Raw genomic sequence first — 25,580 nt, 5'->3', positions numbered from 1 at the left:
CCGAAGAGGGAGGGGGGGATAAGAAGGTGGCAGCGAAAGCCTCAACTGACACGTGCATCAGGGGTCTGATGACCAAGAAAGAGGGTGGCAGTGATGTAGGTGGCTTTGCCTGGGGGGTAGGGAAGGTGAGGTGGGAGGATAGGAGAAAGTGATCACTCTTGGAGAGAGGAGTGGAGAGAGGGACAGAGAGGGGAAGGTCAGAAGAGTTCAGAGCATCAAGAGTGTGCCCTGCAGAATAAGTCGGCCCAGATGGGAGAATAGAGAGTGAGAGAGAGTCGCAGAGGTCGCGAAAGTGTCCACAGGGGGGACAGGAGGCATCCAGGTTGATGTTGAAGTCTCCAAGAAAGAGGAGTTGAGTGGTTGAGGACAGGAGTGAGGAGGAGAGGTCCGCCCACTCGGAGAGGAAGGAGGAAATTTGACCGGGTGGCTTATAGATAGTAGCCACAGTAAGGGAATGGCTAGGAGAGAGAGAGAGAGAGTCGGCAGACAAGGCATTCAAAAGAGGAGTAGGTCTGCGTAGGAGTGACAGTGGCAGGAATCCACTCAGGGAAGATAAGGGCAACACCCGCACCAGCACGGTTGGGCCTGGGCACGGAGAGGATCTTGTAGCCGAATGTTGCACATTCATACCTTCTCACGATGGCGAGAATGGGACCTTGACAGAGGCCATAACTTTGCTGATGAACCTGCATAACCAGATGGAAGACGAGACGGAGCACATTGCTGATGACAGTTGGTTTGCGCCCTTGTTCTCATGGGTTCCACAATGGATGGCGAACATCTTCAAGTTTCTTGGAGCAGTATTAGTGATGGTGATGTTTGGATTCTGTGTGATCAGGATAATAATTACACAGTGTAAGAAGACAGCAACGAAGGCAGCAGGAATGAAGATCATGATCAATGTCGAGTCAGCGTTTGGACCCAAGGAGTTGACAGATGAAGATGTCAGAAAATACATAGAGGCCAGCATCGTAGCACCTGAGAGAATGAAGTTCCTGTATTTGAAGAATCACAAGAAGTATGTAGGCCGATGGGTCTATTGTTATCCGAATGGACAGTGCAGCTACATGACCTGGAGTGTGTATGACCATGTTAAATCTGCCGGCACTCTGAAGGGGGTGATGAATATCTGGACTCCGAAGAAGCAGTTCTTCAAGAGAAAATATCAAAATGTATAGATTGGTGAAGGTGTGGTCGATGACTTGACCAGAGAGGGGAATGTAGATGAGCAGCTAATTGCCTCTGCAGGAAGTCCCACCACCCTACCAGCTATATGTTTCAAGCCTAAGAGTGTGTCATGCTTAAAACCAGCAGTTGCGACCATTCCACAGCGAATATTTCAAAGAAGGTATACACTGAGAAAACCCTATCATATGTGTCCCCGAAGAGATGACAATCTGAGGGAGGAACTCCCCGAAGGAATATGAAAATGAGCAAAAGAGGAGATGGTGACATCAGAAAAGACAAACGCAATGTCTGAAGAAAACATATGGACCTTATAGAAACTGATGACATAGTTGAGAATCGAGTAAACTTTCATATGTGAAGAGAAGATTGCACGTGTGAACAGCACTGCAGAAAATGCCAGCCGTTCAATCAATTTACAAATGCAAGTAGATCAAGTAATCTTAGGAGCTGGCTATACTTAGTGAATAGACTGCAGACGAAGCTGCCATTATATAGAAGTTGGACATCAGTGTCACGAAATTTAGTAAGCTCAGACCCATGGAGAGAAGAGCCGAAGGCTGTGTCGCAGCATGAATTAGCTGAGATCGTGGAAGAGTCTGGAGGGATGTCTGGCCTGGTGTCAAAGTTAAAGCAGTCAAGGCCGGTTATCTAATCTCGAAGGCGGTGAACATGAGATGCTGAATCATTCCTTGTTAAGGTGCAAAGAAAGAACACCATGAGTGCCAAGTTTTATTAATTTAAAACAAATTTATGCTGCAAAATGGACCAAATTGTGGTCTCCGGTCACATGAGCCAAGCATGGCAGCTTGGAGTTCCAGAATAACGGTAGTGCATGCTCACATGCCATTATATTCCCAGAGACAAGAATACACTGCAAGGCCAAGTTCAAAGACAATCTTCATGGCAGAAGGCATGGGTGATGAGAGATGATGGGCTAATTGGGTGGGGAGGTAAAGCCAAGTCCACCTCCTGGCACTTGGGGTTCAGTTTACGTGTTCCTAAGTGAGTGGAATGTTCCAGAAGGGCACAAGCATGCCAACCAATTGTAAAGGGCCATATAACGAAGGGCCTTATAGTTTGAGAGCCAATGATATACTGCGTACCTAATAGTGATGAAGATGACTTGCACTAGATGTGGGCATACGTTGTCCACCTACCAGTAGAGATCCAATCACAACCCATCCCCTTATAGAAAGTATACTTAGATGTTCCCCTTGAGCGAATCACAACCCCTTATAGGTTTTCCTTATTTGCCACGTAGTATGACGTCACCTCTGACAAACGTTTAGTATAAAGTATGGGCCTCATTACGAGTTTGGCGGTAATAATCAGCAATTGCCAGCATGCCGGTACGAACGTGTCCGTGTAGTACTGCCTCCGTAATCCGAGTCTGATTATGAGTCACCGTGCCGCACATACCGGCATGCCAGTAACGGACGCACCGCCATGCCGGTACCATCCCTAAACCTCCTATAGTGGCATCAAGAAATGCGCTGATACCTCCTCCGCCATCGTTGCCCCCATTAATACCGGCACCGTTGTTACCGGGTCTGGCATTACCGCCACAGGAAGCAACGTCATTGCGCCAGAACGGGAAATGCGGTCAGCAGCGATCTTGAAAAACACAATCCAATGCAATCATCTGCAGACAGGACCTGTGCACTAAAAATCTCTACCCTTTCTGGAAGATAATGTTGAAGGCTACAAGAAAAAGGTACTGCTCACCTCCGCAAACCGCGCTTCAGTGACAACACACTCAATATGCTGGCAAACACACTTGTCGAGCAGGCGGTTGTGGTGTTCTGTGCGGACCTGCAGAATGCAGCGCAATTGCGAAAGAAACAAATATGGGAGGAGGTTGCAAGGAAGGTCAGTGTGGTGGGAACACCACGACGCACCGTTAAGGATTGAGAAAGAGATGGGATGACGTGAGCCTGCGAGTCAGGAATATACTTTCTGCCAACCGCAGCCAGGAGCAGGCAACAGGTGGCAGCCCTAACTCCCCCATCAAGTTGGCCAGGTGGGAGGAAACATGTAGCTCCATCATGGATATGGAAGCAATAGAAAGCGTCGGACAAGCGGAGTATGGAGTTCCATCATCGGATGATGACGGTGATTGACCCATTGCGCACCACATCCCCACACACCCCTGACATCCCAAGTACAAAGTCATCCACCAAATGTGAAGTCGATGAGAGCAAATACATGGCCCATTAGCCACACCTACCCACATTCCTAACCCAAACACCACATTCCTGCCACTAAAACACACAACCAACATATGCATACACACACACACACACACACACACACACACACATTCCTGTCGAGATACTGGCCTCACCACTGTCACATCAAAATGCATGCTGCATGCCTCTTCATTACCAAATACACCTCTGATACCCAACCTAACAACACATGGCACACAGCAGGCAAGCCACAACACACCTGTAGGCCTCAGAACAGACACCATGGACATCATGGCTGCACCATGTTCAATATCTACTTGATCACCCACCAATAATTCATTCACACAACATCCTGTGTTACAACTACGCTGATGACACTCAACTAATTCTAAAACTGCTGAACTCAAAACCCAACTGCCGACCTGACCTTGCCTCCTGCCTCCTTGACATTGAGCTCTGGATGACCCAAAGCCACCTCTTGTTAAACCTCTCAAAACCTGAAATCATAGTACGTGGCAACTCCGAACTTCTTCCACACCCACTACCATGGCCATCCGCCATGTGCAACTCACGACCCCCTCTAACTCAGTGAAAAACCTTGGATGCACCCTTGACTCTGACCTAACGCTCTCGCGCCAAGTCAACAACGTCTCAAAGTCCTGCCACTACGACCTTAAAACCCTTAGGCGCATCTTTCCATATCTCTCATTTCCCAAGAGACTCTCCACGGTCGATTCAATTGTTATATCAGGACTGGACTACGCAAACCCCATCTACCTCGGAATCCACGCTTACCAACTGAATAAACTTCAAAGGGCACAAAACGCCGCAGCCAAACTGCTACTTGCACTCGGCCTAAGAGACCACATCTCCCCAGCCCTCAAGACTCTACACTGGCTTCCAGTGGCCCGAAGGTTGACTTTCAAAACCTCATGCATTTCCCATCGAGCATTGCATAAAACCGGACCTCAATATCTTCAAGACAAGCTAAAACCCTATCACCCTCCACGCATTCTAAAATCAAGCTCAGCAGGCCTCCTAGTTATACCTAAAACAAACTCAGTCAGATTAGGTAGATCATCATCCTCAGCCTTGGTCCCCACGCTGTGGAACACACTCCCACCTCACATCCGCCTAACTGAAGATCTATTGTCTTTCCGCAAACTATTGAAAACCTGGCTCTTCCCTTAAAACCAACCCGTACGCAAACTAACCCAAACAGAATAACAGCATCTCAATGACACAAATCCTACAAACTACTAGATGCGAGAAATTAACATCTAATAACCTCTTATATAAAAATAAAAGGACAAACAGAATAGAACGAGTAAAATAGATCAAAGCAGTGAAGTGGATATTAAGAATAAATCGTACAAAAACAGTAACGAGATATAAATTAATGAAATTGCTGAAATGCATAATGAATGAACAAAGTGAATGGAGTGGATGAAATCGTTAAAATGGATTAAACATGTGGAACGGATAAATGCGCTGAGCGGATTAATGTGTTGAGCAGATGAGTGTGTAGATCGGATGAGTGTGTAGAACGCTGGAGCAGATGAATGTGCAGACGGGATGAGTGTATAGAGCGGATGTGTGTATAGAGCTGATGAGTATGTTGAGTGGATGAGTATGTTGAGCGGATGAATGTGTAGAGCTGACGAGTGTGTAGAGCCGATGAGTGTGTAAATACAGAGAAGTGTGGACGCAGGAGTGCGTAGAGCAAATGAATATGCAGAATGGATGAGTGTAGAACAGATGAATATATAGAGCGGATGTGGTTGTAGAGCGGAAGAACGTGTAGAACGCTGGAGCAGATGAATGTACAGATCGGATCAGTGTATTGAGTGGATGAGTTTATAAAGCGGATGAGTGTATAGAGCTGATGAGTGTATAGAGCGGATGACTACGTATGAGCGAACGACTTTGTAGAGCTGATGAGTACATATAGCAGATGAATGCGTGGAAAGAATGAGTGCATAAAGCTGATGAGTACGTGGAGCGGATGAGTGTGCGGAGCGGAAGAGTGCGTGGAGTGGATGAGTGCGGGAGTGGATGAGTGCGGGAGCGGATGAGTGCAGGGAGTGAATAGGTGAGCAGAGTGAATGGGTGAGCAGAGCATGATGGGCAAGCAGATCGGAAGAGTGCGCCAAGCGGAAAAGTGCGCCGAGCGGAAGAGTGTGCCGAGTGGAAGAGTGCACAGTGCGAGGAGTGTGTAAGAATGGAGGAGCGTGTAGAGCGGATGAGTGCGTAGAACTGACTAGTGGGTAGGAGTGAGGAGTGTGGATGAGTGCGGGGAGTGGATGAGTGTGGGGAGCGAATAGGTGAGCAGAATGAATGGGTGAGCAGAGCATGATGGGCAAGCAGAGCGGATGAGTGCACCGAGCGGAAGAGTGCGCAGAGCGGAAGAGTGCGCAATGCGGAGGAAGGTGTAATAATGGAGGAGCGTGTAGAGCGGATGAGTGCATAGAGCCGATGAGTGTATGGAGCAAACAAGTGTGTCTGAGCGAATGAGTGCGTAAGAAAGGAGGGATGCATAAGAGCGAGTGAGTGCATAGAGCGAGTGAGTCCATAGAGCGGATGAGTGCGTAGAGGGGGTGAGTGTGTCGAGCGGGTGAGTGAGTAGAGCAGGTGAATACGTAGAGCGTGCGAGTACCTAGAACGGATGAGTGCCTAGAGCGGATGAGTGCCTAGAGCAGATGAATGCCTAGAGCAGACAAGTGCCTAGAGCGGATGTGTTGCGTAGAGTGGATGACTGCGTAGAGCGGATGAGTGCAGAATGCATGAAGAGCGGCTGAGTGCCTAGAGCGAAAGAATGCGTAGAGCGGATGATTGCGTAGAGCGGATGAGTACGTAGAGCACTGAATGCGTAGAGCGGACGGAACGGGCGAAGTATGTGGATGGAATGAGTGACGTATGTCGATAGAACGAGTGATGTACGTGAATAGAACAGATGACGTATGTGGATCGAACGGGTGACGTATGTGGATGAAACGAGTGACAAATGTAGATGGATGACGTAAGTGGATGGAACGAGCGACGTATGTGGATGGAACGGGCGACGTATGTAGATGGAACAGGTGACGTATGTAGATGGAACGGGCGACGTATATAGATGGAACGGGCGAAAATATGGATGGAACGGATGAAGCATGTAGATGGTACTCATGAAATATGTGGATGAACTGCATAAAACAACTTAGAATAAACGGAATGGATCGGAGTAAATAGAAACAATTTGTCATGCCTCAGCGACAGTGGCGGATTTGGAACCGCTGGCGCTATGGTCTGCCATAATCAGTTCCGTCACGTTTGTTCTTTGAGTTGTATTACTGGTCTAGTCGTGTACGTGGCCAGAGGTATTTCTACAACCACTTCCGGTTTACGGACGCGTTGCAACACTTCCTGGTTACCCACCTGTGTGTTGCCTAACGCTTCTCCTGCATTCCTTCCCTGTTGTTTGCGGACCGTGTCCGTTCCTTCCTCCTCCCTCCAGCTACTCTTGATCTCTTGTTTATTTAATCCTGCTCCCTCTCCCACCTTCTTTCTTATATTCTACTCTGTTTCCTGTGTTTTCTCTCCCTCCTCAACTGTACTCACTTCCTTTGTACTCCTCTGTACTCATCTGTACTCTCCTGTCCGCCTGTGTAACAGACCTCAGCCCGCGTTTGGATTGCCTCTGCCTCACATTATGTACTCTCCAGCCCGCCTGTCTACCAGACCTCAGCTCACCTTTTGGATTGCCTCGCAGCCTTGACTCTGCAATCCGCTTCGTATACCATCTCATCTACCGGCCCACTCCAGTCAACTAAAGAGGTCTCTCAGGGGTTTTTTGTGCCGTTGGCTTTTTCCCCTTCTCGACGTTCCCGGCGGATTGCCCTTTGTCACCCTTGTAGGTGGCACGGTGGCATCCTTCCGTGAACATCCCTATCTCCACAAAAAAAAGAGGAGACCCAGAAGAAAAGATAAGAGGGGTACCAAGAAGAAGGACGAAGGTGAGGAGCTTGGGGAGGGTGGTGAATCGGACTCTTCTTTTGAAAACGTGGATATTACTGACCCCAGTGACAAGATTTTAATGCATGATTGGAATACGTGGAACGAATTGGAGTGCGTGGAACGGATTGGAGTGTGTGGAACAAATTGGAGTGTATGGAGCAGATTGGAGTGTGTGGAGTAGATTGGAGTGTGTGGATTAGATTGGAGTGTGTGGAGTAGATTGGAGTCTGTGGAGCGATTGGAGTGCATGGAGCGGACTGGCGTACGGGGAGTGGAATGGAGTCCGTGGAGCGGACGGAAGTGCGTGGGGCGGACGGGGTGCGTGTATCGGACTGGAGTGCACGTAGCAGACTGGAGTGCGTGTAGCGGACTGGAGTGCGTGTAGAGGACTGGAGTGCGTGGAGCAGACTGAGTGCATAGAACAAATTGGAGCGCATAGAATTGCGTAACTTACATGGAATGGTTTGGAGTGCATGGAACGTTTGAAAGAGCATGTAACCCATCTTATCACATCACCACGCTTACTCTCGTCTTTACACCACCATTCAACTAGAACACAGAGATACTATGACACCATAACTGTTCTCATACTAACATCTGCCGCATACTTCCCATCACTCTAAGTAATCACTGCTGGTTACACACCCCCCAGCCAGGCGTTCTCCTCAGGCCTAACGCAGCCACATTCGGTCTGGATAAATCCTGCCAGAATGAACACATACTCCTGATCTCTCAACCACCACACCTACCGCTAAGAGCAGCTATTACACGAATGCCACACCAGCTGCACACATATCCGGTGCTCACACACACCTTTGATTCTATCAACTCTCTCTACTGACTCGAACTCCGGTTCCCAAAGGCGTTCAACCTACCAGCGCCTTCAGACCATACCAATAGTACATAAGGTGCTATATAAATGCAAAGTAACATAACATAACATAACCTGAGGGATGCCAATACAATCCCCCCAATCTTACAAGCACCATGTCCGTCACTCCAACCAGCACACAACGAAGCACATGCCCCAAACTGCACCAACACTGATGCATGCAGGATGCAAGTTCTCCCATTTCTGATGCCCTGCCTCTCTATCCCCCACAGGCACGAATTCACACAGCAACGGCAATGGTGCCACAGCACAACCAAGAACACCTGCCCGAAGGTCCAGGGGTGAGGACGATGCCACCAGGCTATCCACATCCAGGGGTGCAGAACCAACCAAAGGAAGAGCCAACACACACACCAGTGCCCAACAGGGTACAGAGCCCCTACCAAAGGCTGAGCAGCCACCTGCCCCTGTCACCTTGGAGCACCATGGCGGAGGAACCCGTGCCAGCAAGGCACACCTGCCTAAAGATGCTATGGCCAGGAAGCTTGGCCTCATGCAACAATCTGCCCCCAGGAGACACCTCTTACTGAGGATGAGCCAACATCAGTGGCAAGTGACATGGATGGCACACAGTCAGCAGCCACCAGTTCTGTGGTTGAGGTTGCAGCATCGGCCCAACACAGTTCTGGCTAGGACGAGGGGCATGGGGGTGATCCTAATGCAGGCGTCAGCATGTTGGGGGATGGCGGACACACCCCCAGCCCGCAGGACACACCACAGGGCACTCCTGAATATGAGTCCTAAGGACGCTGCAGCGAGGAGGAGGCGTCTCCACAGGAACACAGCCCTGTGTTTAGCATGACACCACCGGTCATGCAACCATCCCGACGCACAACAATCAGGGACCTAGTGGGATGGTTGACCCGCATGGAGTGGACACAAGAATCAATGCACGAGATGGTAAGCAGTATTTGGCTGATGGGTAGGCAACGCGCAAGGCCAACAAAGACAACACTGTGGCCATCATCCGTGCTGTCAACCGTGTTGCAAACCGGGTCCATGAGGGCTTCACATCTGTTGCACAGACTCTTGATCGCATGGCCAACAACATGGAACAACGCTGTCCTGCCGCACCTGAACCACAAGCAACTACATCAACGAGCACCACACCTGCAAGCTCCACACAAAGTATCCCTGTGCGCAGGTCCCTTCGCAGCATGCGCCATCCAGAAATGCAACCCCCTCCATCAAAAAGGGGGCGGCAATAACAGGGGACCCTTGGACGTGTTGGTTTGCAATCCATTTTAAGAATTATTGAGCTGTGGGTATGTGGGGCTGTCGGTGGCTGGGGGGCATGGGTCTATGGGGCTGTTGGGGGTGGGGGCATGGGTGTGTGGGACTGTTGGGGCTGGGAGACATGGTTGTGTCGGGCTGTTGGGGGTGGGGGCGTGGGTGTGTGAGGCTGTTGGGGGCATGGGTGTGTGGGGCTGTTGGAGGTGGGGGCAATGGTTTGTGGGGTTGTTGGGGGTTGAGGGGCGTGGGTGTGTGGGGCTGTTGGGGGGGCCTGGGTTTGTGGGGATGTTGGGGGTGGGGGGTTGGGTTGACTTTGACATACTGCGGGTGGAGGGTTCATTCATATAAATAGTTTCACCACATCAATCCACCTGTTGTGTCAAAAAAATCACATGCCTGGACATTGCTTCTTGAGTGTGTGTCAATTTATTGTACAACAGTGTCCAGTGTCCAGGGTCCCCCAATCCCAGTGCCCCGAGTCCCCCAATCCCAGTGACCAGAGTCCCCCAATCCCAGGGCCCAGGGTTCCACATTACAAGCACCCTCTGCATCCCATCTGCATCAGAAATAATGGGCAATCAATGATTGACGGCCAGCACGTCCCTCATGTGCATCGCGACCTGGCTGATGTGCAGCTTCTTCTTCATCATCATCATCTTCATTCTCACCCGGTGATATTGTATTGTATTGTTTATTTATTTATAGAGCGCACCTGGCCGTTAAGCAACTGGGCGCTTGCAAAAATAAAATCCTGGGTTACAGGTACATAAATATGTTACATTTCTTATGTTACAGGATCATATATCAAGCATTTCTTATGTTACAATGTCAGATGACTTACATGTAGGATATGTTACAGTTTCAAGTATTTTACAGTAAATGTACAGAGTATTTGGTACAGTTGATGCATTTAGCAATCGTTGGTGTGAAGCCAGAGTTTGACGTTAGCTTTGAACACATGGAAGGAGGGGGTGGCTCTGAGTGCGTCTGGGATGGAGTTCCAGGGCTGAGCTGCTAGAACTGGGAAGCTGGATCCACCAGTTTTTTAAAGTTGGGGATTTTGATGCTGTTTGAGGGGGCCTTTCTGATGGGTCGTTTGAACGTGTACTTTGTGAATTTTTCTGTGAGGTATGCAGGTGCTTTGTTGTTCAGACAATTATGTGTAATGTTCAGAGTTTTAAATTTGATACGGTCATTGATGGCCAGCCAGTTGGCGGTTCTTCTATGGACAGATATGTGTTGCCCTTTGGGAATTCCTAGGGCTGTTCTAAGGGCATTGTTCTGCAGGGTTTGGAGTTTGTTGATGTTATGTTTACTAGTGCCTAGGTACAGTGATTACAGTAGTCTAATTTGGAGAGGATGAGGGCTCGCACTATGGTGGTGCAGCTGTCTGTGGAAAGGAATGGTTTACATGCGTGAATAAGTTTGCAGGTGTAACTGGTTGCTGAGGCTGTGGCATTTACTTGCTTGTCAAGGGTGAGAGCTGAGTCTAAGTAGAATCCTAAGGTTTTAACTTCCTTGGCTACCTTGATTTTGATGCCATCAATCGTGATGGAGTTGTACAGATGGGGTAATTTGTTAAGTTTACTGGTAGATCCGATGATTAATAGCTCGGTCTTGTCGTCGTTAAGACATAGGCCATGTGTGGCCATCCAGGTTTGGATGATTTGGTAGATTATATTTATGAGGCTGGTGTCCTTTTCATAGTCCCCCTGGATTGGGATAAGGCTCTGGGTATCATCAGCGTAGTTGGTATATGAGACCCCTAGTTTGTCCAATATATCAAAGAGAGGCTTTGTAAAAATATTGTACAAAGTGGGGAAAACACATGACCCTTGAGGGACTCCACAGGTGATGGGGACTGGATCCGCTGCTGATGTAGGTGAGAAGACTCTTATGGTTCTCTGGTCCAAGAATGAGTTTATCCACGCAGTGGCTTTTGTGGAGAAGTTGGCCGATGGTGGCTGGTCCATGTCAGGTGGTAGTGGTACGTTGTGCCGGATGCACATGGTGTGCAGCATGGCACATACCAATATGATCGTGCCCACCTTCTCAGGCCCGTAGATGAGTGCGCCACTCAACCTGCTGAGGCAGCAAAACCGTGCCTTCAACAGGCCAAAGGTCTGTTCTATCACCACACGAGTGCTTGTATGAGCACGATTGTAGTCCTCCTCGCGCCTGTTCTGTGGATTCCGGACAGGGGTGAGGAGCCACAGCTTCATGGGATAGCCAGCATCACCTGCATGTGAGCACAATAATGTATGTGTGTGAGTATTTATTCCATTCCATTTGTGCACAGCATGTACATTGTTCATGTTCATATGCAGTGGGTCTTCAGTGGCAGCTATAGACAATGCATCAGCGCAAATATCAGGAATGTGTACTACTTGGCAATCCAAGATGGGGGGCATGGGTGATGTACACGACTTAGGGGCATTGACATCAGATTCACCACTCACCTAGATTAGGTGCGAAGGTCCATGATGTACTCACATGTGAGGGATGTGAGGCAGAGGATGTTACCGTATGCATGTTGGGAAATTCTCCATGCCATGCATTGGGCTGATGTTCAACATGTTACAGGTGGTTTTGGTAATCATGCTTTCTAATGATTGATGACGCCAAGCACATGTCCCTCAACATCTTCACACAATCGCACAATGTGGTTGTTGGTATGGTCCGCCATTGTAGGGATACGTTCCTTGGATGAGGCTTTGTGTCGACTGGCATGCTGGTACTTAAGTACTGTGGATTGTTACTGCACAAATTGCACACGTTGGTGATGTTCACTACTTGATGGATTCTATTTTCCAAACCTTGTGGCATGGTATTTTTGAGTTTGCCTTCATGTGCACATGTTGGCATGGTGTTATGCAGTGTTACTGTCAGGGAGGGGCAGTGATGGGGGTGTCCATGAGTGGTATTTTGTCTTGCACAGTCATGGATGCATGACCTGTGAGGTCCTTTGATACGCTCATGCGTATTTGGCTTTGTGACTGCAGAATGGTGCATTGTGGTACCTGTGGCTGTGGTCTGATGATGTCCAGTGGACATGTGCAGGGGTGGGCGCTGATTTGTATCTGACATTTCAACCAATACCTGGCGACTCTCGCCCACTGCATTGCCACTTTCTGCTCAAATGTCCAGTGCTACGCTGACGACACTCAACTCATTTTCAGGCTGCCTTCTGTCACCTCCTCTCCATCTCTCATCTCTGATTGCCTAACTGCCATTCAAGATTGGTGTTCCACCAATGATCTTTATCTGAATGCCAGCAAGACGGAGATCCTCCTCATTGGCACACCTTCACCATCCTTTCCCCACACTCTCTGGCCGGCCTCCCTTGGCCCTCCTCATACCCCCACCTGTGAGGCTAAGAACCTCGGGGACATGTTTGACTCCACCCTTTCCTTCCCCGCCCACATCTCTGAGGGTCTCTAAAAAGTCAAATTTCTGACTGAACCTCCTCAGAGGTACTCTGCCTTTCTTCTCCTTCCCCCAGAAGCTCATGGTATCCCAAGCTCTGGTTCTCTCTAGCTTGGACTATTGTAACAGCCTCTTCCTAAATCTACCTGCCTCTACTCTCCGCCCTCTGCAACTAATCCAGCACAGGACTGCGAGACTTGTCCTTGGCCTCAAGCCCTGGGATCGTATCTTTCCAGCTCTGAAATCTCTCCACTGGCTCCCAGTGGATGCAAGGGTTAAATTCAAAACCCTCTGCATTGTCCACAAAGCTTTCTGGGGCCTGGGTCCAAATACCTTCAGCTATCCCTCTGCAAATATCTCCCCTCTCAAGCTCTTCGCTCCTCTACCTCCAACTCCCTCAGGGTTAGTCGTTTTTCAAAGAAACGAGCTGGGGGTAGATCTCTGTCTTCGGCTGGGGCCTCCCTCTGGAACAGCCTCCCTGCCACTCTAAAACCTGAGGAGAACCATCTCCAGTTCCGGAAGCACTTCAAGACCTTCCTCTTTTCTTCTGCCTTCGCTCCCCCTCTCCCCTGCTGATCTTTTCTCTCTTGGCACTGCGCACCTGGCCACCCGCTGTCCTTCGGGCCCAGGTACCTGCTCACCCTGCCACCCTCCCGCACTGCCTCCGGGCCACCCCTTGCACTGGGGTCTGTATCTGTATCTGTACCCATACAACCCCCCCTTTTCTTCCTGCACTTATCAGACCTACCCTGTCTGCTGCCTTAAACCTAGCACTTGCAAATTGCTGGCTGCATTACCACTGTTTGTTGTCTTTATTATTAATTTATTGTTATTTATCTGTTTCTCCTCTGCTTCGCACTTTCCACTTCTCCCTCCTTCCATGCACTTTTCCCCTCCCCCTCTCTCATGCACTTGCGCGTTCTCAATGTCATTGGGCCTAGTAAGATCGCTGTTTTGTTCTCCCTTGTTCCCCTCCCTTGCCTTGTCGGGCTCTGAAACACTTGTGTACGAGCGCGATAGAAATAAAATATCAATCAATCAATTAATCAATGTGGTACAGTATCCATTGTCAGTGTCATGCATCAAGTTGGAATGCACAAGGGCATTATACGAACAAGGAACTGACCTCATCCCGACAAAAATATTTTTACACAAGGGCACAGTGTTTGCCACCAATGTCAGTGTCCAGACACCCAAAAAAAACCATTGCCAGGAAAGCAGGCAGGTTACATATGCATGTCACCCCCACCCTAAAAAAACATTGCCAGGAAAGCAGACAGGTTGCATATGCATATCACCCCAGACCCCAAAAAAACACCCCCATGGCCCTGTGATCAGACTTACCCAGCAGCCAGGCACGTTGTGCAGTATGTCGTTCCATGTAGTGGGGAAGCGAGGAGTTCCGCAGTACCATTGCATCATGTGTGGATCCTGGGAATCTGGCACAGCAATGTGTTATCATCTTGCTTGCATCACACACCATCTGCACATGGATGGAGTGGTATAGCTTCTGATTGTGGTACACCATCTCTACGACATGCCGGTCTTCCAACTCCACAGGGGTGCAGTCAAGGGCACTAATGACATTGGGCATGCCTGCCAGTGCATGAAATGCATTTTTGGTGTCATTCACCTCCTGTGCTGTCCGTGGTAGGGATATGTAGGCCCTTGCATGATTTAGGCGTGCATCCAGCACTTGGTTTACCACACCGGACAAACATGGTTGCGAGATGCCATGCAGCTGCACCACTGTGTGCTGGCAGATGCCTGTGGCCAGGAAGTGGAGCACAGACACCACCTTCAGCAGAGGGGGGATGGCGGTGTGGATGTTGATCAGGCTGACCAAGTCATCATGTATTAGATCCACAATGGTGGTGATGGTGTCCCTGTCCAGGCGGTACAGGGTGTGGATCTGTGCTGGGGTTAAGTCGAATGGACTGGCCCTTGTGCGAGGAATTGGTGGCTGCCTGCGGGGTATCACTGCCTGCACTGGTGGTATTTGCTGGCCCTGTCTCACCCTACTCCTCCTCCTGCTACTCCTCCTCCTCCTCCTGTGTAACCTTTGTAGTCTCTGGTGTACTCCCTGCTCAAAGAGTAGCAGTGCAGGCATGTCCTCTAGGCCCTGTATCTCAACAGCAAGTGGAATCATTTCGGTCTTGGAAAGGGTGTGATGTGTGGGTGTGCACCTTTTGTGCTGGGCCAGGCTCCATTGCCTACATGTGTGCTGATCGTGTGTCCCTGTGGCAGGCCTGAACACATCAGAGCACAGCAGATTGCCATTACTGGTGTTAACGGCATCATGGTGACCCTTCTTACCGGCATCTGGATGCCGGTATGTGCATGTCTGTGCAACTCGTAATGTCCTCTTCCTTGTGGCATGCTGGTGTTACTGGCACGGCAGCCGCGCATCCGTCCGCAGTCCGGTATGGAGGTGCACGGTCACGGCAGGTCCCTGTCGATGCCGGTGAGACCAGCATTGAAGGTTGTAATGGCCCAGTCCGGTAAATGATGCCGGTATTGCCTTACCGGTATCGTTATTACCAGAACACCAACCTTGTAATGAGGCACTATGTTTTTTATGAAATGCATTGCGTGAGTTCATGAGAGACTTGAGCAAACGTCTGTTGATGTCCGTTGTAACTCCCCATTTTAGATAATTGTTAATAAAACAGTAAACCTTGCCATCTTCCTGAGTTGGTTCGAATATTTGGTGTAAGAGTTACTCTGCATCCCATCCACTGCATGCACGCTACCCAAAGGGCCCTACCTTCAAATGGAACTCAATCCCTAAGGAAATAAGTACCACGGAAGATCACCTCACTTTCAGGATAATTCTAAAAACCTAGCTTTTGAACTTGCTGAGATAAACACAGATCAACAATTTAACAACCCCCCATGAACAGGCCACCCAACCCACACAATCCCTGCTTCTACAAACCATAAACGGGAAACAAGGAAAACAAGGGATACATTTAGAATATAAAACAAAAAATAACTACAAATACCCAGACATCATCCAAAACCCACTAACCCCTTCTTCCCGCCCACACAACACACTCTCCCTACCTACAAAACATGCCTAGAGGGCTAGTGAATTAACCCACCAAAACACGCAAACTGCACATCACTCTAACCAAGCCCCCTGAAACCCAACCACCTCAGACAACAAGCTAGTCAAACACTGGACGACACCCTTCCGGACACAACAAGGCACAAGTTGCTCTTTTTCTGCACACGCCAACAGATGAGCAGAACAAATATCCAGTCCCTCTCTCCCTCACTAACCAACCCTAGCCACTTTTCCTTTCAAAGCCACGTGACAATGGCAGTAGTGCACGGTATATATAAACTTAACATAACATCACATCTTCTGTCCCTCTGATGTCTTCCACTCCACCTAGACTTCGCCTCCACCCTTTGATGTTACTTCTCCCTTCTGCTACAACATCTACTCCCTCCTCCACACTACTACTCCCCCTCTACACTTCTACTCCCTCCTCAACACTACTACTCCCTCCTTCATACTAGTATTTCTTCCTCCCACTACTACTCCCCTCTCCAGCTGCTACTCAAACACTCCTCTTTCACTCTGAACTAGTTACTTCACATTCACTCATTACACTACCTTTTCTTACCACACTGGCCACACTAACACAAACACACACTCACGCTGCAGTACCACTTCCCCTCCTTAGCCAATACCGCACCTGCTCCTAAAAACACCTCTGAACTACACCGCTCCTTCCTCCCTCTGGCTGGTCTCTGGTTGAACACCTCCTCCTCTGACCTCACACTCGTTACTCACACTTCCTGCTTCCTATTGCCACCTTATACCCCCACCCCCTCTAATGGTATTGGTTCTCTCTCTCTGGCCCACCTGGTCCCGGATACCTCATCCAGCATGGATTAAAAACAAAAATTCATAAGCAGTTGGTTAAGCCCCACGCACTTTTTGGCAGCCTGGGAAGGCAAGTGTTTGTGTTTGTGTTCTGGGGATCGGTTCTGGGTATTGCTGAGGTAAGTGTTACAGGGGTGGGCTGGTATTTCTCCCCTCTTAGTCCCTGATTGTCGAAAGAGCATGAGGCACATTGCATAGGCTTTCCGGAGTCCATTGGCAGCCCTGTGAGGTTATTCTGTCGGCGATGTATGGCCACATATGAATGGTGCTTCATCATGACGCTCTCTTCACGTCGTGGATCAATGAAGCCGGAAGCGCATGCCCGAAAGGCTGTTGCAGCTTCTGTTTGTGAATCTATCTCTCTATGCGCTGTCTGCTGAGGTGAGTTGGTAGTTTTCTCATCATGAATGTATAGCGCTGGATCCGGATCCCACGTTACTGCTTGGTTAAATGTTTGGGTGATGTGTCTCTAGTAGAAACAGAGAGACACTCTCAAGTATCTTGTATTTGAGGCAAGTCTTGAGACACAGGGGTACTGCTTGGATGCATGCTGGCACAAACAGGGTCAGAATTGTGGCCCTTACTTCCAGCGTTCACCTCTGGGGTAGGACACCGTTTTATTTCCTGGTAGGCCTCCCACCCGCAGCTGAGAGGGGATTCCGTCCCCTATGACAAGGCCAAGCTACTGGCCTCTCACTCTAGTGTCAGCTGCTAGATAATGCACCTGATGGAAGTTGAGTCTAAGGGCATTGCTGAAATAAAACACACTTACCTCTGAATCCACCTCAGTGTATCCAGAAGACAGACTGCACACTGCAAAGCTAAACCGCTATTTGCATAGCTACCCCTAATGAATCTTGAACACAGGGAAGTGAAACCTCTCCTTGGATAGCTTCCCCGTAACAGATCCTGAACACAGGAAAGCTAAACAGCTCAACGTAGCTACCAACTAGCAGATTTGAACACAGAAAGGCCAAGCAGCTATTACATAGTTACCCTTTAACAGAGCCCAGAGACAGGAAGACCAACCCGCTTCTTACAAAGCTACCCCCAACAGATCCTGAACTGAGGAATGTCACCCTGCTTCTTACATAGCTACCCCCTAACAGATCCTGAACTGAGGAAAGCCAACCCGCTTCTTGCAAAGCCACCCCCTAACAGATCCTGAACTGAGGAAAGCTGAACTGCTTCTTACATAGCTACCCCCTAACAGATCCTGAACTGAGGAAAGCCAACTGGCTTCTTATATAGCTACCCCGTAACAGATCCCAAACTGAGGAAGGCCAACCCGCTTCTTACGTAGCTACCCCCTAATAGATCCTGAACTGAGGAAAGCCAACTGGCTTCTTATATAGCTACCCCGTAACAGATCCCAAACTGAGGAAGGCCAACCCGCTTCTTACGTAGCTACCCCCTAATAGATCCTGAACTGAGGAAAGCCAAACCACTTCTTACATAGCTACACCCTAACAGATCATGAACTGAGGAAAGCCAACCTGCTTCTTACACAGCTACCCCTAACAGATCCTGAACTGAGGAAAGCCAACCCGCTTCTTACAAAGCTACCCCCAACAGATCCTGAACTGAGGAAAGGCAACCTGCTTCTTACATAGCTACCCATTAACAGATCCTGAACTGAGGAAAGTCACCCTGCTTCTTACATAGCTACCCCTAACAAATCATGAACTCAGGAAAGCCAAGCTGCTTCTTACGTAGCTACCCCCCAACAGATCCTGAACCAGGCCCAGCTCCAGCAGGGTGTTCAATGGGGATAGGCCCCCCAAGGCCATCCCCGCCCCCCCCTAGAAAGGAGGCATTGTCATTGGTGTTTCATTTTGTTTTTTCTTTTTTTGCTAACGGTTGGATGTATTTTAACCATAAGCAATAACAAAAAAAGTTACCATCACTGGGACTCAGTGGCAGGGGAACTAGTGGGTTGCAGGCGGGTGGGATTTTGCAATTAGCATTCTGTGGGGAGGAGGTGCGGTCAAGATGTGTTTGCTTGCCTTGGACAATGATTTATGCCCCACAGCCATGAAAGCAGAAATTACCAGTGAGATGGAGGCCCATTCACACCTATGAGTAAGGTAGCATACTTGCTTAAGCAGGCATACTACAACTATGTAGCAAGATCCTGGGCCTCATTAAGGGTCCAGCGGTAACCGTGTCAGTGTTACCGGCAGGTTGCCACCGGAGCTGTAATGATTTAGCGGATCCTGACTTGCCGGTAACACCGGGGGATTACAACCACGGCGGTCCAGGAAGTCAGGCGCCAGTAAATTGTAATTCCTCATTCCCATAGAGTCCCATAAGACTGTATGGGAATGGGGAACACAGAAGCACCGGCACCGTTGTTAATGGTGCCAGTGCTTCCGTGATGGCTTGCCTACTGTGGCCGCTGTGTCCGGCAGGGTCAGCCCTGTCGGGCACAGTGGCTCCGGCAGGCAAACACGTAGTGTGCCAGTCCGGAACCAACAGTGCCGGTAAGCGACAGATTATTTAAAACAGGAAGTGATTAGTGATGGGAAAAGGTATTTTTTTCTTTAAATTACATAATCGTTTAATAAGCTATACAAGTGATTGTTGGGTGATTAGAAACTATGGTAGTACAGAACAAGCTGTGTCAAACAATGACTTTGTTATACATTTTATTACACTTTGAGTCTGTATGAGATTTTTTGTAAATTCTAATTAATTTGCATTCTGGAGCTTGTAGGCTTCCATTCATGATGGGGAAAATAAAGCTACAATCAAATAATTCTACCACCACTTTTTCCATTCGGACTTGGAAAATTACAACCTATGATTGTAGCTTTACTGGTAAAAGCAAGCAGATTCCAAATCATTAATTGAGGGAGCGATTTACACTTTTCCAGCCATGGAGTGTAAAAGTGAAGAGAAAAGGAGATTTTGCCTATGTTTTGCTATTTACTTTTCCATTACTCTGTGCAAACAATTCAAATTGCCTGTAGAGCTCCTTTTGCAAAGATGTGCAAACAGAAGTTGTCCTGTCCATGCAATTTGGGATTCAAAGCAAAATTACCCCAAAACTCTTTTTCATCAAACCGTTTCTACAATGATGTACACATTGTCGGGTTGATTTATCATGTGACTTGTGTTTTTTTTAAAGTAATCTGTAGACAATTGAGTATTTTTTTTAATTGTTTATGGATTATTTGCGCTGAAAAAAATGGGATCTGTGCGCCATTCTGCCCGCAAATCCCCATCTGTTAAACAAGGACTTGTGGGCAGAATGGTGCACAAATTCTGTTTTTTTTTGCGCAAATATTCCATGAATCAGCCCCTACATTTATGGAAAAAGAAAACGAAAGAGAAAAATTGAAATACAGAAAATGTTAATAATAAACATTTAATGTTCATGTCTTACAATCATTAGTATAAAAGTATACAATTCATAACAATAACATTATTTTTCTGTAAATCATCCCTATCACTTAAAACATGTTTATATACAGAGTAGCAACTATGGTAAGCGGGCTATAAGTATCAATTAAAAATCTGTACAAAAAGTGACTTGTGTGCAAAGAGTCAAAATTCTATTATCTTAGGTATTTAAAACCAAACATCAAAACATATGTGTACCAACTTGAGCTGGAAAGATGTGTGATCAAGTACCCACATTTCGGGTTGGGTTTATATTCTGGCTTTACCACTTGACCAAAGTGTGTAATCCTGGGCAAATCACATCTCACTGTGTGTTTCCTGCCAAAATTAGGAGCCCCTAGAAGTGATCCAGTTTGCTTTATGAGCTATTAAAAAAAATCCCAAGTCACACACACATCTTTCTTTCGAAAAAATAAGGCCACGTGTATTGAATGAAATTGTGGCATTCAATAGCAAAGCAAAATAAACATGTCAAATAAGAAGTAATCTTGGATAAGTGGATATTATAAACAGTATGTAAACAGTATATACCAGAAAATGATGTATAGGGGGTGGCAGGGGAGCGGTGGCCCCTCCTCCCTGCCACATTCAAACGGGAGTGATACCAGGAGGCCAGAAACCCCTATACCTGCACTGTCTATCTCCTGATCCCACTCTGTCCTGCATGCGGGCACTCCCACACACCCTCAACTCAATTAAAATGTGCCACAAAACTGCAACAAAAAATACAATGTTGTGCTTCAAAAAGTAATTTTGTAAGAAACAGAATATCCTATTCCTTGCTTCAATATTTATCGAGGAGGATGGGGGCTGTGTTTCACAACAAAATTGCTGGCACACAAGCTCCTTCTCTGTGGCCTGCTGGTAGTATCCACAGTATTCAGGGAGGTATTGAGTGCACATCATCTTAGATGGAATAATGACTGGGGGCCTTGTTGCTTAGCCCCTGCAGAAGAGGAGCTGGCATCATCCTCGATTCTCCTCAGCCAGGCCAAGAAGACATGGTGGGGGTGGAGATAAATGGTATGTTGGTCAGGGGGAGCTGATGGAAGGTAACAGGGGGTGAAAGGTGAAGGATGGATGGATAGAATAGAAAGGGGAGAAGATATGGGAAGGGAAGATAGATGTTGCCACACTATTTTTCTGCTTCTCTTTTGCTCTGTACTGTTTTATATATCTCAATTATAGCACTATGTTAAAAAAAGGTACAAAACATGTGTTTGAGGGCATGCTTAATTTGGATTAATCTCTGAGACTCTTGTTAAGGTTTCTACAGTATACAGCTTTCATTGTTCATGCTTTGGCAATCGTTTTCCTTATGAAGATGAGGGAGCATATGGAAGATGAAACGAGTAGCAATTGGAAGGTCAAAGCACTAAGGGAGCTTATGGAAGGAAACAGAAGATCAAAAGGAAGAAGAGAGCAGAAGACTTTGGACAGGGTATTGGGGAGCCTGTGATTTTGGAAGGTATGAGCAGGTGGACGGCGAGCGCAAATTTCCTATTTGAACAGATTGAGTGAACTTGGGAAAATCATCTTATGTCTGCAAACCCTGGTGAGTTGAACAGGCTGTATCCAGCCAGAGTTCTACCACTAAACACACAGCTCCAGTAGTAGAAAAAGACAACTTAAAAACCAGGTAACAGTTGTTGCACTCATGACAGCGATTAACTACTCCCACCATAAGCTCCACACCCATGCCCCACCTACCCGGGACCATCTGTCAGCCTTGCCTAAGAATCCCTTGACCTTAAATGTGCTATGGATTGCAATCCTAACAAGCATATCAGACATTCAAGAGGCCTTGCAGGTAAATGTGTCAAGCCAGATCCTATCAACCGGTGTATAATGCTGTTTAACAGACTAAACCAATTTAAGGGAGCAAATTGATTTTTCCAGATCCTGGAACACATTTTTTGCCAGATCACAGATCTGAGACATCTGGCTTAACGGCAGCACTTTTTTAGGGTACTCCTACACCCATACAGAATGGAAGTTGGGCCCCCTCATCACATACCTGGCCCACCCAGATAAAAATTCCTGGAGCCGGGCCTGTCCTGAACAGAGAAAAGCCAACCCGCTTCTTACATAGCTACCCCTAACAGATAGTGAACTGAGGAAAGCCAACCCGCTTCTTATGCAGCTACCCCCTAACAGATCCTGAACTGAGGAAGGCCAACCCACTTCTTATGCAGCTACCCCTTAACAGATCCCGAACTGAGGAAGGCCAACCCGCTTCTTAAGCAGCTACCCCCTAACAGATCCTGAACTCAGGAAAGCCAACCCACTTCTTAACAAGCTATCCCCTAACAGATCCTGAACCGAGGAAAGCCAAACCTCTTTTTACAAAGCTACCCCCTAACAGATCCTGAACTGAGGAATGCCAACCCTCTTCATACATAGCTACCCCTAACAGCCAACCCTCTTTTTACAAAGCTATCCCCTAACAGATCCTGAACTGAGGAAAGCCAACCCGCTTCTTACAAAGCTACCCCCTAACAGATCCTGAACTGAGGAAAGCCAACCCGCTTCTTACAAAGCTACCCCTAACAGATCCCGAACTGATGAAGGCCAACCCACTTCTTATGCAGCTACCCCCTAACAGATCCTGAACTGAGGAAGGCCAACCCGCTTCTTACGCAGCTACCCCCTAACAGATCCTGAACTCAGGAAAGCCAACCCACTTCTTACAAAGCTATCCCCCAACAGATCCTGAACCGAAGAAAGCCAAACCATTTCTTACATAGCTACCCCTAACAGATCCTGAACAGAGGAAAGCCAATCTTCTTTTTACAAAGCTATCCCCTAACAGTTCCTGAACTGAGGAAAGCCAACCCGCTTCTTACAAAGCTACCCCCTAACAGATCCTGAACTGAGGAAAGCCAACCCGCTTCTTACAAAGCTACCCCCTAACAGATCCTGAACTGAGGAAGCCAACCCGCTTCTTACAAAGCTACCCGCGAACAGATCCTGAACTTAGGAAAGCCAACCCGCTTCTTACAAAGCTACCCCGTAACAGATACTGAACTGAGGATAGCCAACCTACTTCTTACATAGCTACCCCTAACAGATCCTGAAATGAGGAATGGCAACCCACTTGGTGCATAGCTACCCCTAACAGATCCTGAACTGTGGAAAGCCAACCGGCTTCTTACGAAGCTACCCCCTAACAGATCCTGAACTGAGGAAAGCCAACCCGTTTCTTACATAGCTACCCCCTAATAGATCCTGAACTGAGGATAGCCAACCCGCTTCTTACATAGCTACCCCCTAACAGATCCTGAACTGAGGAAAGCCAAGCCGCTTCTTACAAAGCCACCCCCTAGCAGATCCTGAACTGAGGAAAGCCAACCGGCTTCTTACATAGCTACCCATTAACAGATCCTGAACAGAGAAAAGCCAACCCACTTCTTACACAGCTACCCCTAACAGATCCTGAACTGAGGAAAGCTAACCTGCTTCTTACAAAGCTACCCCCTAACAGATCCTGAACTGAGGGAAGACAACCCGCTACTTACATAGCTACAACCTAACATATCCTGAACTGAGGAAAAACAACCCGCTTCTTACATAGCTACCCCCTAACAGATCCTGAACTGTGGAAAGCCAAACTGCTTCTTACATAGCTGCACCCTAACAGACCCCGAACTGAGGAAAGCCAACCCGCTTCTTACATAGCTACCCCCTAACAGATCCTGAACTGAGGAAAGCCAGCCTGCTTCTTACATAGCTACCCCCTAACATATCCTGAACTGAGGAAACACAAACCGTTTCAACTTGTTTAAAAAAAGAAAGTGCAGCGCCTGGCCTTTAAAGCAAGGTTTAATGGATGCACGCTACATACAAGTGTGTGTAACCGGAAGTCACAGATGGTCCCAGCTGCTGTGGATTTGTTTACGTTTACACGAGGGAAATCCAGATTTCTTGGCTTTTTCTAACTTTAATGGCAGACTAGACATGAGAACCATGCAGCTATGAACTGGTGCTAGTGCATAACTAAACATAGGTTGTGTTGCGATCTTATACATGGACTATGCATTTTATGTATTTTGTGTTTTGTATCATGAGCGCAAACATAAAATAAACGGTAAGGTTAAACGATATCATGAACTGGTTCTGCGTGGCCAAGACACGCCATTTACGCTCAAAATGAAATTAAATGCACTAGTGCTCGCTATTAAGTCTTGCATTGTGCATAATGCAATGAAATGCACTAGTGCTCGCTATTAAGTCTTGCATTGTGCATAGTGCATTGAAATGAAATGCACTAGTGCCCGCTATTAAGTCTTGAATTGTGTACAGTACAATGAAATGCACTAGTGCTCGCTATTAAGTCTCGCATTGTGCATAGTGCATTGAAATGAAATGCACTAGTGCTCGCTATTAAGTCTTGCATTGTGCATAGTGCAGTGAAATGCACTAGTGCTTGCTATTAAATCTTGCATTGTGCATAGTGCATTGAAATGAAATGCACTAGTGCTCGCTATTAAGTCTTGCATTGTGCCTAGTGCAATGAAATGAAATGCCCTACTGCTTGCTATTAAGTCTTGCATTGTGCATAGTGCATTGAAATGAAATGCACTAGTGCTTGCTATTAAGTCTTGCATTGTGCATAGTGCAATGAAATGCACTAGTGTTCGCTATTAAGTCTTGCATTGTGCACAATGCAATGAAATGCACTAGTGCTCGCTATTAAGTCTCACATTGTGCATAGTGCATTGAAATTAAATGTACTAGTGCTCGCTATTAAGTCTTGCATTGTGCATAGTGCAATGAAATGCACTAGTGCACATTATTAAGTCTTGAATTGTGCATAGTGCAATGAAATGCGCTAGTGCTCGCTATTAAGTCTCACATTGTGCACAGTGCATTGAAATTAAATGCACTAGTGCTCGCTATTAAGTCTTGCATTGTGCATAGTGCAATGAAATGAAATGCACTACTGCTTGCTATTAAGTCTTGCATTGTGCATAGTGCATTGAAATGAAATGCACTAGTGCTCGCTATTAAGTCTTGCATTGTGCATAGTGCAATGAAATGCACTAGTGCACACTATTAAGTCTTGAATTGTGCATAGTGCAATGAAAAGCACTAGTGCTCGTAATTAAGTCTCACATTGTGCATAGTGCATTGAAATGAAATGCACTAGTGCTCGCTATTAAGTCTTGCATTGTGCATAGTGCATTGAAATGAAATGCACTAGTGCTCGCTATTAAGTCTTGCATTGTGCATAGTGCATTGAAATGAAATGCACTAGTGCTCGCTATTAAGTCTTGCATTGTGCACAGTGCAATGACATGCACTAGTGCTCGCTATTAAGTCTTGCATTGTGCACAGTGCAATGGAATGCACT

General features: G+C 47.5%; 1 protein-coding gene across 2 annotated transcripts in view; it reads right to left on the bottom strand.

Moving 5' to 3' along the window:
* The window catches only part of LOC138528636 (transient receptor potential cation channel subfamily M member 2-like), a 1,006,635-nt gene that overhangs the window by 479,025 nt on the left and 502,030 nt on the right, over positions 1–25,580 (bottom strand). The window lies entirely within an intron of this gene.

This window comes from Ambystoma mexicanum, chromosome 7q, assembly GCF_040938575.1.
Source record: "Ambystoma mexicanum isolate Mex_15411 chromosome 7q, UKY_AmexF1_1, whole genome shotgun sequence".
In the NCBI taxonomy this organism is placed as follows: domain Eukaryota; kingdom Metazoa; phylum Chordata; class Amphibia; order Caudata; family Ambystomatidae; genus Ambystoma; species Ambystoma mexicanum.
The sequence above is the reverse complement of the archived record's forward strand: the minus strand, read 5'-3'. Positions and strand labels throughout refer to the sequence as shown.